This window comes from Schistocerca nitens, chromosome 8 (assembly GCF_023898315.1).
Source record: "Schistocerca nitens isolate TAMUIC-IGC-003100 chromosome 8, iqSchNite1.1, whole genome shotgun sequence".
Classification (NCBI taxonomy): domain Eukaryota; kingdom Metazoa; phylum Arthropoda; class Insecta; order Orthoptera; family Acrididae; genus Schistocerca; species Schistocerca nitens.
This window is the reverse complement of record NC_064621.1, coordinates 437,789,302-437,802,188: the sequence shown is the minus strand read 5'-3', so window position 1 is coordinate 437,802,188 and position 12,887 is coordinate 437,789,302. Positions and strand designations below refer to the sequence as shown.

The window sequence follows — 12,887 nt, the reverse complement described above, 5'->3', positions numbered from 1 at the left end:
TGTGGCTCTTATTTTGCATCTGTTTTCCTAAATATTTGAATTTGGCTGCCCTTTTAATCTTCCCAACTTCTTCACCACAAATTATTTTTCCCCTTGGTATCTTTGTTGCATATATTCTGAATTTTCATATGAGACTTTGAGAAGCATTTTCCAGTGATTTCATGCAAGATCTCCAGCAGTCTTTGAACATCCTTCCAGTCTCTGACTAGAAGAGTAAAGTCATCAGCAAAAGTCAGCACCTGCTTTACCAACGACTGAGCCTATGCGATCATTCCATTTCGTATCCCTATAAAGTGCTACACCCAGATATTTGAATGAATTGACTGATTCCAACAGAGACTCATTGATATTATAGTCATAGGAGACTAAATTTTTTCATTTAATGAAGTGTAAAATTTTACATTTCTGAACATTTATACCAAGCTGTCAGTCTCTGCACCATGTTGAAATTTTATCAAGATCTGACTGAATATTTATACAGCATCTTTTATAGTGTACTCCATTATAGATAACGGCATCATCTGCAAAAAGCCTGATTTTACTATTAACATTGCATGCAAGGTCATTAATACACAACATGAACAGCAAGGGTCCCAACACACTTCCCTGGGGCACAACGAAAGTTACTTCTACATCTGACGATAACTCTCCATCCCAGATATCATGCTGTGTCCTCCCTACCAAAAAGTCCTCATTCTAGTCACAAATTTCACTTGATAGTCCATATGATAGTACTTTTGACAGTAAGCGTAGGTGTGGTGCGGAATCAAATGCTTTCGAGAAGTCAAGAAACATTGCATGTACCTGGTTGCTCTTGACGGCGAGTGTTTGTCACAGACAAGAGTATCGTCACATGTAGCCCAGGGAAGTATGATAGGACATCTTCAACTTTTGTGGTCCTGTCCTCCTCAGTTGCGCGTAATACTACGGTATATTGATAATTTTCACTTATGGACTGTCTGACAGCAACTGAATAAAACACAATTTTAGTGCCATACGCGTTTCGCCTTTATTTTCTGCAAGGCATCATCAGTGGCAGGTTGCGTAGACATTTTCTTACATATTATGCTCCTGTTGCATTTTTGGTGTTGTTCTTCTTTCTATGAGCGCCAATTTGCTGTTTTTTTCCACATTCTACAGCACTATGCACTGTATGCTTGTTTTAATGCAATGTTTTGGTTTCTGTTGCCGACTGTTTTTTTTTGACAGTCGGCAACAGAAACCAAAACATTGCATTAAAACAAGCATACAGTGCATAGTGCTGTAGAATGTGGAAAAAAACAGCAAATTGGCGCTCATAGAAAGAAGAACAACACCAAAAATGCAACAGGAGCGTAATATGTAAGAAAATGTCTACGCAACCTGCCACTGATGATGCCGTGCAGAAAATAAAGGCGAAACGCGTATGGCACTAAAATTGTGTTTTATTCAGTTGCTGTCAGACGGTCCATAAGTGAAAATTATCAATATACCGTAAGTATGATAGGACTGCTATTATTCTCTATATACATAAATGATGTGACAGACAAGGTGGGCACCAATCTGGAGTTGTTTGCCTATGACGCTGTGGTGTAAGTAAGGTGTCGAAGTTGACTGACTTGCATCATACATCTGTGTGCGAAATTTCCACACTCCTCAACATTCCTAGGTCCATTGTTTCCAATGGGATATGTTGTTGTTGTGGTCTTCAGTCCTGAGACTGGTTTGATGCAGCTCTCCATGCTACTCTTGTGTTTAGTGTATTCATCTCTTGGTCTCCCTCTACGATTTTTACCCTCCACGCTGCCCTCCAATACTAAATTGGTGATCCCTTGATGCCTCAGAACATGTCCTACCAACCAATCCCTTCTTCTAGTCAAGTTGGGCCACAAACTCCTCTTCTCCCCAATCCTATTCAATACCTCCTCATTAATTATATGATCTGCCCATCTAATCTTCAGCATTCTTCTGTAGCACCACATTTCGAAAGCTTCTATTCTCTTCTTGTCCAAACTAGTTATCGTCCATGTTTCACTTCCATACATGGCTACGCTCCATACAAATACTTTCAGAAACGACTTCCTGACACTTAAATCTATACTCTATGTTAACAAATTTCTCTTCTTCAGAAACGCTTTCCTTGCTAATCCAGTCTACATTTGATATCCTCTCTTCTTCGACCATCATCAGTTATTTTGCTCCCCAAACAGCAAAACTCCTGTACTACTTTAAGTGTCTCATTTCCTAATCTAATTCCCTCAGCATCACCTGACTTAATTAGACTACATTCCATTATCCTTGTTTTGCTTTTGTTGATGTTCGTCTTATATCCTCCTTTCATGACACTGTCCATTCCATTCAACTGCTCTTCCAGGTCCTTTGCTGTCTCTGACAGAATTACAATGTCATCGGCGAACCTCAAAGTTTTTATTTCTTCTCCATGGATTTTAATACCTACTCCGAATTTTTTTTTCGTTTCCTTCACTGCTTGCTCAATATACAGATTGAATAACATCGGGGAGAGGCTACAACCCTGTCTCACTCCCTTCCAAACCACTGCTTCCCTTTCATGCCCTTCGACTTTTATAACTGCTATCTGGTTTCTGTACAAATTTTAAATAGCCTTTTGCTCACTATATTTTACACCTGCCACCTTCAGAATTTGAAAGAGAGTATTCCAGTCAACATTGTCAAAAGCTTTCCCTAAGTCTACAAATGCTAGAAACGTAGGTTTGCCTTTCCTTAATCTAGCTTCTAAGATAAGTCGTAGGGTTAGTATTGCCTCACGTGTTCCAATACTTCTACGGAATCCAAACTGATCTTCTCCGAGGTCAGCTTCTACCAGTTTTTCCATTCGTCTGTAGAGAATACGCATTAGTATTTTGCATCCGTGACTTATTAAACTGATAGTTTGGTAATTTTCACATCTGTCAACACCTGCTTTCTTTGGGATTGGAATTATTATATTCTTCAAGTCTGGGGGTATTTCACATGTCTCATACATCTTGCTCACCAGATGGTAGAGCTTTGTCTGGACTGGCTCTCCCAAGGCCATCAGTAGTTCTAATGGAATGTTGTCTACTCCCGGGGCCTTGTTTCGACTCAGGTCTTTCAGTGCTCTGTCAAACTCTTCACGCAGTATCGTATCTCCCATTTGATCTTCATCTACATCCTCTTCCATTTCCATAATATTGTCCTCAAGTACATTGCCCTTATATAGACCCTCCACCTTTCTGCTTTCCCTTCTTTGCTTAGAACTGGGTTTCCATCTGAGCTCTTGATATTCATACAAGTGGTTCTCTTTTCTCCAAAGGTCTCTTTAATTTTCCTGTATGCAGTATCTATCTTACCCTTAGTGAGATAAGCCTATACATCCTTACATTTGTCCTCTAGCCATCCCTGCTTAGCCATTTTGCACTTCCTGTCGATCTCATTTTTGAGACGTTTGTATTCCGTTTTGCCTGCTTCATTTACTGCATTTTTATATTTTCTCCTTTCATCAATTAAATTCAATATTTGTTCTGTTACCCAAGGATTTCTACTAGCCTTCATCTTTTTACCTACTTGATCCTCTGCTGCCTTCACTACTTCATCTCTCAAAGCTACCCATTCTTCTTCTACTGTATTTCTTTCCCCCATTCCTGTCTATTGTTCCCTTATGCTGTCCCTGAAACTCTGTACAACCTCTGGTTTAGTCAGTTTATCCAGGTCCCATCTCCTTAAATTCCCACCTTTTTGCAATTTCTTCAGTTTTAGTCTACAATTCATAACCAACAGATTGTGATCAGAGTCCAATGGGATAGTGAAGTGGAAATGTGAAGGGGCATGAACAACACAAAGGCATACAGGCCAACCTTGTCTGTTGACTGACAGAGACAGCTTACAGTTGAAGAGGGTCATAATGTGTAATTGGCAGACATGTATCCAGACCATCACACTGGGATTCCAAACTGCATCAGGATCCACTGCAAATACTGTAGTAGTTAGGCGGGAGGTGAGAAAACTTGGATTTCTTGGTTGCGCGGCTGCTCATAAGCCACACATCACGCTGGTAAATGCTAAATGACGCCTCGATTGGCGTAAGGAGTGTAAACATGGGATGATTGAACAGTGGAAAAACTTTGTCTGGAGTGATGAATCATGGTACACAATGCGGCAATCCAATGGCAGGGTGTGGGTATGGCAAATGCCCGGAGAACATCATCTGCCAATGTGTGTAGTGCAACAGTAAAATTTGGAGGTGGTGCTGTTATGGTGTGGTCTTGTTTTTAATGGATGTTGATTTGCATGGCACTATCACAGCACAGGCTTACATTGATGTTTTACGCACCTTCTTGCTTCCCACTGTTGATGAGCAATTCGGCGATGGCGATTGCATCTTTCAACACGATTGAGCACTTATTCAAAAGGCACGGCCTGTGGCAGAGTGGTTACATGACATGGACTGGCTTGCCCAGCGATCTGACGTGAATCCTATAGAACATGTTTAGGAAGTTTTGGAACACCGACTTCATGCTAGACCTCACTGACCGACATCGATACTTCTCCTCAGTGCAGCACTCCGTGTAGAATTGACTGCCATTCCCCAAGAAACCTTCCAGCACCTGGTTGAACGTATGCCTTTGAGAGTTGAAGCTGTCATCAAGGCTAAGGGTGGGCCAACATGATATTGAATTCCAACATTACAGATGGAGGGCACCATGAAGTTGTAAGTCATTTTCAGCCAGGTGTCCAGATACTTATGATCACATAGTGAACATTGTGCTAGCTGGACACGTAACGCCAAGGTTGCTGTTCGGGAAGTGGATAGATTGTGGGCCTTTTGTAAGTTGGGATCAGTAGGGGAAGCAAGAGGCTTTAAGCAGGAGGCGGGGTTGAGGACAGATAGCTAGCAGCTCAGAGGGAGGCAGGAGGCAAGCAGGATAGGATGGTGGCTGGTGTATAGGCTAGGCACGTGACACACAAGTACCAGAGCCACTGAGGTATGATGCACGATGAAGATGATGTGGATTGTTATGGGGTGATAAGACAGAGGGTGAAACTGTTGGGTAGAGGCTATGGGTCAGTGGAGGTAGAGGCCAGGAGGATTATGGGAGCAAAGGGTGTGTTACATGGATATCTCCAATCTGCATAGTTCAGAAAAGTGGGTGTGGAAGGGGAACAATCCATATGATATGAGTTGTCAAACAGCCCTTGAACTGAAGCATCTTGTTCTCTGTAGTCTTTTGTGTCACTGGCAGGCCAACTTTGTTCTTGGCCACAATTAGGCAGTGGTCATTCATTCTGGTGGACAGCAGATTGGACATGCCGATGTAAAATGCTGTGCAGTGATTTCAATGCAGGTGGTATATTACGTGGCTGCTTTTACATGGGGCTCTGCTTCTGATGTAATAGGGTAACCCTTTGACAACTCGGCGTAGGATGTGCTGGGATCTTGTATTTGGCTGGTCTTGCACCTGGGTCTGGGATAGAACCACTATGTCAAGAGGTTGGGGATTGGAGTGACTTAGGGATGGACCGGGATGTCATGAAGATTGGGTGGGTGGTAGAATACCACTTCAGGAATGGTTGGAAGGGTCTGAGATAGAATGCCCCTCATTTCCAGGCATGATGATACATAATCAAAGCCCTGTCAAGGCATATAGCTCAGTTGCTGCAGTGTGGGGTGATTCTGGTCCATGGTGTCACTTATCTGGCAAAAGGAAAGAAATAATAATTTGTTTTGTAGGAAAATTCTTGTAGAATGTAAATATTTTTATATTAAAGGAGACCCATAGAGCTAGAGTAACACACACACACACACTCTCTCTCTCTCTCTCTCTCTCTCTCTCTCTCTCTCTCTCTCTCTCTCTCTCTCTCTCTCTCACACCTCTGCCCCAATATGGTGCCGGCTGGACTAGTAGTGCCGACACTTCATTTTTTGGCAGGTGCACTGCTTGCATTGGGGGTAGAGAGGGACTGAGGATGAGTGGCTAGTGGCTTGTAGGGAAACAGTTGGTTTGCTATCAAGGAATGCAGGAGGAGGGGTGGCAGGTACATAGGCTAGTCATGAAAAGCACACTAGTAGGAACTGGTGGGGAGCGTCGCACACTGGAATCGACCTGGGGACGTGGATTGGGAGGGTGTGACAGGACAGAGGAGGGGGAAGCTGTTGGATAGGGGGCGCAGGGTCAGTGGGTTACCTGAGATTTAGGCCAGGATGATTACAGGAGTTGAGAATATGTTATGAGATTAACTCCGATCTTGATAGCTTAGAGAAGCTGGTGGTGGGGGGAAGAACAGCATAAAAATACTCCCTGTTATAAAGCAGCATCTGTGAGGCAAAGGTTTTGGGACAATAACATTCCTGACATGGACTAGCCTGCCCAGAGTCCTGATCTGAACACAATGGAACATTGGGATGAATCGGAATGTCAAATTTGCTCCAAACACCAGTGTCCTCCATGACTACCATCTCGCGTTTCAGCTCTTGAGGAAGAATGGGCTCCACAGACATTTGGACACCTCATTGAAAGTCGCCCGTTGCAGAGTTTAAACTATCATAATGGCAAAATGTGGACATGCCCAATATTAATGTCCACTAATAGGTGTTCGAATAAGTTCGATCAGATAGTGTGTAACACCTGGAATGAAAACAGCCTTATTATCCACAGCTTAACATTGCTCTTGGATAGAAATGAGCAAATTATGCAGCCAAACATATAATTTGATCACAACTCTTGTGAGTGAAAGGTACTGGTAGTTAATGAAAGCTTTAAAAGAAATGGAAATAATTTCTAGTTGAAAAGTGTATGGTTCCTGAAGAGGGGCAGCAGCCTTTCCAGTAGTTGTACGGGGTCAACAGTCTGGATAATTGACTGACCTAGCCTTGTAACAGAAACCAAAAGGACCTTACTGTGCTGATACTGTGAACAACTGAAAGCAAGGTTAAACTACGGCATTCCCGAGGGCATGCAACTCTACTATATGGTTAAATGATGATGGCACCATCTTGGGTAAAATATTCTGGAGGTAAACGAGTCCCTCACTGTGATCTCCAGGCAAGGACTGGTCAGAAGGATGTTGTTATTGGAAGAACAGAATTGGCTATTATGGACTGGAGCATGGAACATTAGATCCCTTAATTTCAAAGGGCAAATAGATAGGTTGCAGATAGATATTGTGGGAATTACTGAAGTTCGGTAGCAGGTGGAACAGGACTTCTGGTCAAGTAACTACAGAGTTATAAATACAAAATCAAATAGGGAAAATGCAGGAGTAGGTTTGATAATGAATAAGAAAATAGGAATGCGGGTAAGCTACTTGAACAGCATTGTAAACACACTATTGTAGCCAAGGTAGACACAAAGCCCACACCGAACCACAGTAGTACAAGTTTATATGCCAACCAGGCCCGCATATGATGTAGAGTTTGAAGAAGTGTACGATAAGATGGGAGATGGATGGCCAGAATTTGATAGTAGGAAAAGGAAGATAAGAAAAAATTAGGTGAATGTGGACTGGGGGAAAGGAATGCAAGAGGAAGCTGCCTGGTAGAATTTTGCACAGTGCACTGTTTAATTATCGCTAACATCTGCTTTAAAAATCATGAAAGTAGGTTGTACACGTGGAGGACACTTCCAGGATACCGAAAGGTTTCAGATTGGTTATATAATAGTAAGACAGAGATTTAGAGACCAGGTTTTAAATTGTAAGACACATCCAGATGTGGTTTTTGACCACAATTTATTGATTATGAACTGTGGTTTAAAACTTAAAGAAAGTGCAAAAAGGTAGGAATTTAAGGAGATGAGACTTGGATAAACTGAGAGAACCAGAGGTTGTAAAGTGTTTCAGAAAGAGCATTAGGGAACGATTCACAAGAACAGAGGAAAGAAATACAATAGAAGAAGAATGGGTAGCTTTGAAAGATGAAATAGTGAAGACAGCAGAGGATCAAGTAGGTAAAAAGACAAGACCAAGTAGAAATCCTTGGATAACACAGGAAATATTGAATTTAATTGATGAAAGGAGAAAATATACAAACACAGTAAATGAAGTTGGCGAAATGGAATACAAACACTAAAAACTGAGATTGACAGGAAATGCTAAACAGCTAAGCAGGAATGGCTATTGGACAAATGTAAGGATTTAGATTCAAATATCACTAGGGGAAATTAAAGAGGCCTTCGGAGAAGAGAAGCAGCTGTATGAACATCAAGAGCTCAGATGGAAAACCAGTACTAAGCTAAGAAAGGAAAGCAGAAAGGCGGAAGGAGTATATAGAGGATCTATTCAAGGGAGATGAACTTGCAGGCAGTATTATGGAAACAGAAGAGAGCACTGCAAGACCTAAGTCGATACAAGGCCCTGGGAGTAGGCAACATCCCATCAGAACTATTGATAGCCTTGTGAGAACCAGCCATGACAGAACTCTTCCATCTGGTGTGCAAGGTGAAAACTGTTAAACTTCAAGAAGAATATAATAATTCCAATTCCAAAGAAAACAGGTGCTGACAGGTGTGAATATTACCAAACTATCATTTTAATAAGTTATGGTTGCAAAATCCTAACATGAATTCTTTACAGAAAAATGGAAAAACTGGTAGAAGCTGACCTTGGGGAAGAACAGTTTCGATTTTGGAGAAATGTAGGAACTTGAGAGGCAATATTGACCCTACAACTTCTCATAGAAGATAGGTTAAGGAAAAGTAAACCTGCTTTTGTAGTGTTTGTAGACTTAGAGAAAGCTTTTGACAGTGTTGGCTGGAATACTGTCTTTGAAATTCTGAAGGTAACAGAGGCGAAATACAGGAAGTGAAAGGCTATTTACAACTTGTTTAGGAACCAGACGGCAGTTATAAAGAGTCGAGGTTCATGAAAGGGAAGCAGTGGTTGAGAAGGGAGCTGTCAACTATCACCGACATTATTCAGCCTGTACATCGAGGAAAAAAAAAAGAGTAGGGTTAAAGTCCAGGTGGCATAAATAAAAATAAGAACTTTGGGGTTTGCTGATGACATTGTAATTCTGTCAGAGGCAGCAAGGGATTTAGAAGAGCAGTTCAATAATGGAATAGATAGTATATTGAAAGGAGGATATAAGATGAACATCAACAAAGCTAAATGAGGATAATGGAATGTGGTCAAATTAAATCAAGTGGTGCTGAGGGAATTAGATCAGGAACTGAGACAGTGAAAGTAATAGATGAGTTTTGCTATTTGGGCAGTAAAATAACTAATGATGATTGAAGAGAGAGGATAAAAAATGTAGACTGGCAGTGGCAAGAAAAGCATTTCCGAAAGAAGAGAGTTTTGTTAACAGTGAATATAGATTAATCTTTCAGGAAGTCTTTCCTGAAAGTATTCATAAGGAGTGTAACCAGGTGTGGAAGTGAAACACGGATGATAAACAGCTTGGACAAGAAGAGAATAGAAGCTTTTGAAATTTGGTGCTACAGAAGAACACTGATGAATAGCTGGGTAGAACACATGACTAGTGAGGAGGTACAGAATAGAATTGGGGAGAAGAGGAATTTCTTGCACAACTTGACTAGAAGAAGGGCATGTTCTGAGGCATCAAGTGATTACCAGTTTAGTACTGGGAAGGGGAAGGGGGATGGGGGGGGGGGGAGTGTGTGCAATAAAAAGTGTATAGGGAGATGAGACATGAATACAGTTAGCAGATTAAGAAGGATGTAGGTTACAGTAGTTATGCGGAGATGATGAGGCTTGCATGGTATAGAACAGCATGGCAAGCTACATCAATCTAGGCTTTGGACCGAAGGCCACAACAACAACAATTCATTCTACTCTGCAGATGAATTTCTTAATAGGTAGTATCTGTATTTGGTTGGGTGATTTATCAAACTTTATAGTAGATTAATATTTAAGAAAACAGTTATGTAAATGACGAGCTTGTAGCCATGATTTTTACAGAGAAAATGTGTCGTGGCACTACCCGGCAGGTTAAAACTGTGTGCCGGGCCTGGACTTTAACCGAGAACTCTGTCTTTTGTGGGCAGTGCAGTTACTGGCTGAGCTATCCAAGCATGATTCATGACCCTCTCTCACAATTTTACTCCTGCATTTCTTGCTGAACTATCACTCCTGGATGAAAGGATGTTGCGGAGAGAAATGTTTTAGCTGCAGTCTAGGGGATTGTTTGCAGTATAATTTTTTCTCCTGGAGTGGAGTGTGCGCTGTTTTGAAACTTCTTGGCAGTTTAAAACAGTGCTTTGGAACAGGACTCAAACCCAAAACATTGCTTCTCACGTGTATGCACTTACTAAATTAGCTGTCCTTGCCTGTCTCAGGCTGGAGTGAGGTATTGGGGAAAGTAAAACTGTTTGGACAGACCATGGTAGCTAATCTGGTACAAAAACATATACAACAATGTGAGTAATTAAATCTAAAGGAAACTTACTGTCTGTTCTTCTGTATTTACTTAGTCTTCACACCTTCCTAGTCTCATTTAAACTGTTAGTAATGTACATGACAGATAGTACACAAAAAAGTAACAAAATTTATTTGCTAATGGAACAAGTTTCTTCCGAAACCCATACCTGCAGCACTGTACTGTAACAGAAGTAATCACACTACTCCCAGTACATGTGAGAGTGTTGTGTATGCACTTAGGTTTGTAATATGAGTTACACTTGACTGCATAGTGTGAGTGCATCACATATTACTGCTATCTCCCTCCCCCCCCCCCCTCCCTTCTCCTCTTCCATTCCATTTCAGAATTGAATGCAGGAAGAATGACTAGTTAGAAGCATAGGTAATATCGAATTTCTCTAGCTTCACCACTAATTTCTCTCTTGGGATATGCATTATTGATAATTTTGATAATGCACACTACCTCGCTTATAGCATTTGTCAGTAAAATTGGGTAAGCATCTCTTGGACACTCTGAGAGTAGCTAAATGAACATCTGACAAAACAAGGAGCTATTCTTTGAATCTTCTCCACCTTCTTTCTTAAGCCTATCAGGTAATGGGCCCAGACTGATAATCAGTGTTGTAGAATTGGTTGGATGAGAGTTTTGTAGGGTATCTCCACCAGGGATTAATTACTTCTTTAGGATTATTCCAGTAAATCTTAATCAGGCATCCACTTCTCCTACAACTAATTGTTAATGCTTTTTGTGTATTAAATTGCCTCAGTCACTTGTTTTACATCTACATCGAAACTTTGCAATCCACCTTGTGGCTTGTGGCAGAGGGTACCCCATACCACTACTAGTCATTTCCTTTCCTGTTCCACTTGCAAATGGAATGAGGGACAAACACTGCCTAGTATGCCTCCATATCAGCACTAATTTCTGTCATGGTCTTTATACACAATATATGTTTGAGGCAACAGAATTGTTCTGCAATCAGTTTCAAATGCCAGTTCTCTAAATTTTCTGAATAGTGTTTCTCGAAGAGAACATTGCCTCCCCCCCCACCCATGGATTCCCATTTGAGTTCCCATAAACATCTCCGTAACACTTGGGTGTTGTTCGAACCTACCAGTAACAAAACTAGCAGCCCACCTCTGAACAGCTTTGATGTCTTCCTTTAATCCAACCTGATGCGAACCCCAACACTTGAGCTGTACTCAAGAATAGGTCGCACGAGCACCCTATGTGCATTCTCCTGCACCAATGAACCACACTTTACTAGAATTCTCCCAATAAACCAAAGTTGACCATTTGCCTTCCCAACCACAATTTTCAATATCACTTTGCAACAATACACACAGATTTTTAAACAATATGACTGTGTCAAGTAGGACACCACTAACACCTTATCCAGAAATTATGGGTTTGTTTTTCCTGATCATCTGCATTAACTTACATTTTGTACATTTAGTGCTAGCTGTCATTCATCATTGCAACTAGAAATTTTGTCTTAAGTTATCTTGTATCGTCCTACAGTCAGTCAAGTTTGACACCTTACTGTACACCACAGCGTCATAGGCAAACAACTCCAGATTGGTGCCCACCTTGTCTGCCACATCATTTATGTATATAGAGAATAATAGCAGTCCTATCATACTTCCCTGGGCTACATGTGACGATACTCTTGTCTCTGACAAACACTCGCCGTCAAGGACAACGTATGGAGATTTATAACCCAAGAAGTCTTCAGGCCACTCGTATATCTGTGAACCTATTCCATATGCTCATAGCTTCTTTAACTGTTTATAATGGGGCACTGTGTCAAACACTTTCTGGATATCTAGAAATATTCTGTTGCCCTTCTTCCACAGCTGGCAGTATATCATGTAAAACGGCAAGCTGAGTTTCACAAGAGCAATGTTTTCTAAAACCATGCTTATTCGTGACTTGTTCCAAGGTATTTTATGTTTCTGAATTTCCTGTGATCGATACCAATGGAGTAATCAAAAAGTAAAGAACATTCTCCCTTTTTATGCATCTGTGTGCCCATAACTTCTGGACTAATTGGTAGTGTCACTGCCTCAGAGTCAGAAGGTTCTGTGTTCGATTCCCATCTGGGTCAGAGATCTTCTTTGCTCGAGGCCTGGGTGTTGTGTAGGTGTGATCATCTCATCTCACCTTCATCACCAAGATTCGCAAATCGCTGAAGCGGCGTCAAATAGAAAGACTTGCACCAGATGGCAGAACATCCCCAGATGGGCTCTCCTGGGCTGTAATGCCATATGATCATTTCATTATTACATTTGTGTATGTAGAGGGCAGAGTTGGTTAGCGAATCCAGTTTACTGGTGAGTAAGTTTGAGTTTCCAACTAGTGTGCTCCCTCTATTTAGGCCTGGTACTGCTCTATAGGGCAACAAGTGAGTCAGAGGCCATCTGGAACAAACAGAAGTAGTGGATATTTGACTGCAGAAGAGTCAAAACTTGAGAAAACAGAGGATGGCTCAGTCAATGAAAAAGAGAAAATGGATGTTCACACTGTGTGTTGT

General features: G+C 41.4%; 1 protein-coding gene across 1 annotated transcript in view; it reads left to right on the top strand.

Moving 5' to 3' along the window:
* LOC126199244 (putative neutral sphingomyelinase) overlaps positions 1 to 12,887 on the top strand; it is a 141,644-nt gene that overhangs the window by 3,990 nt on the left and 124,767 nt on the right. The window lies entirely within an intron of this gene.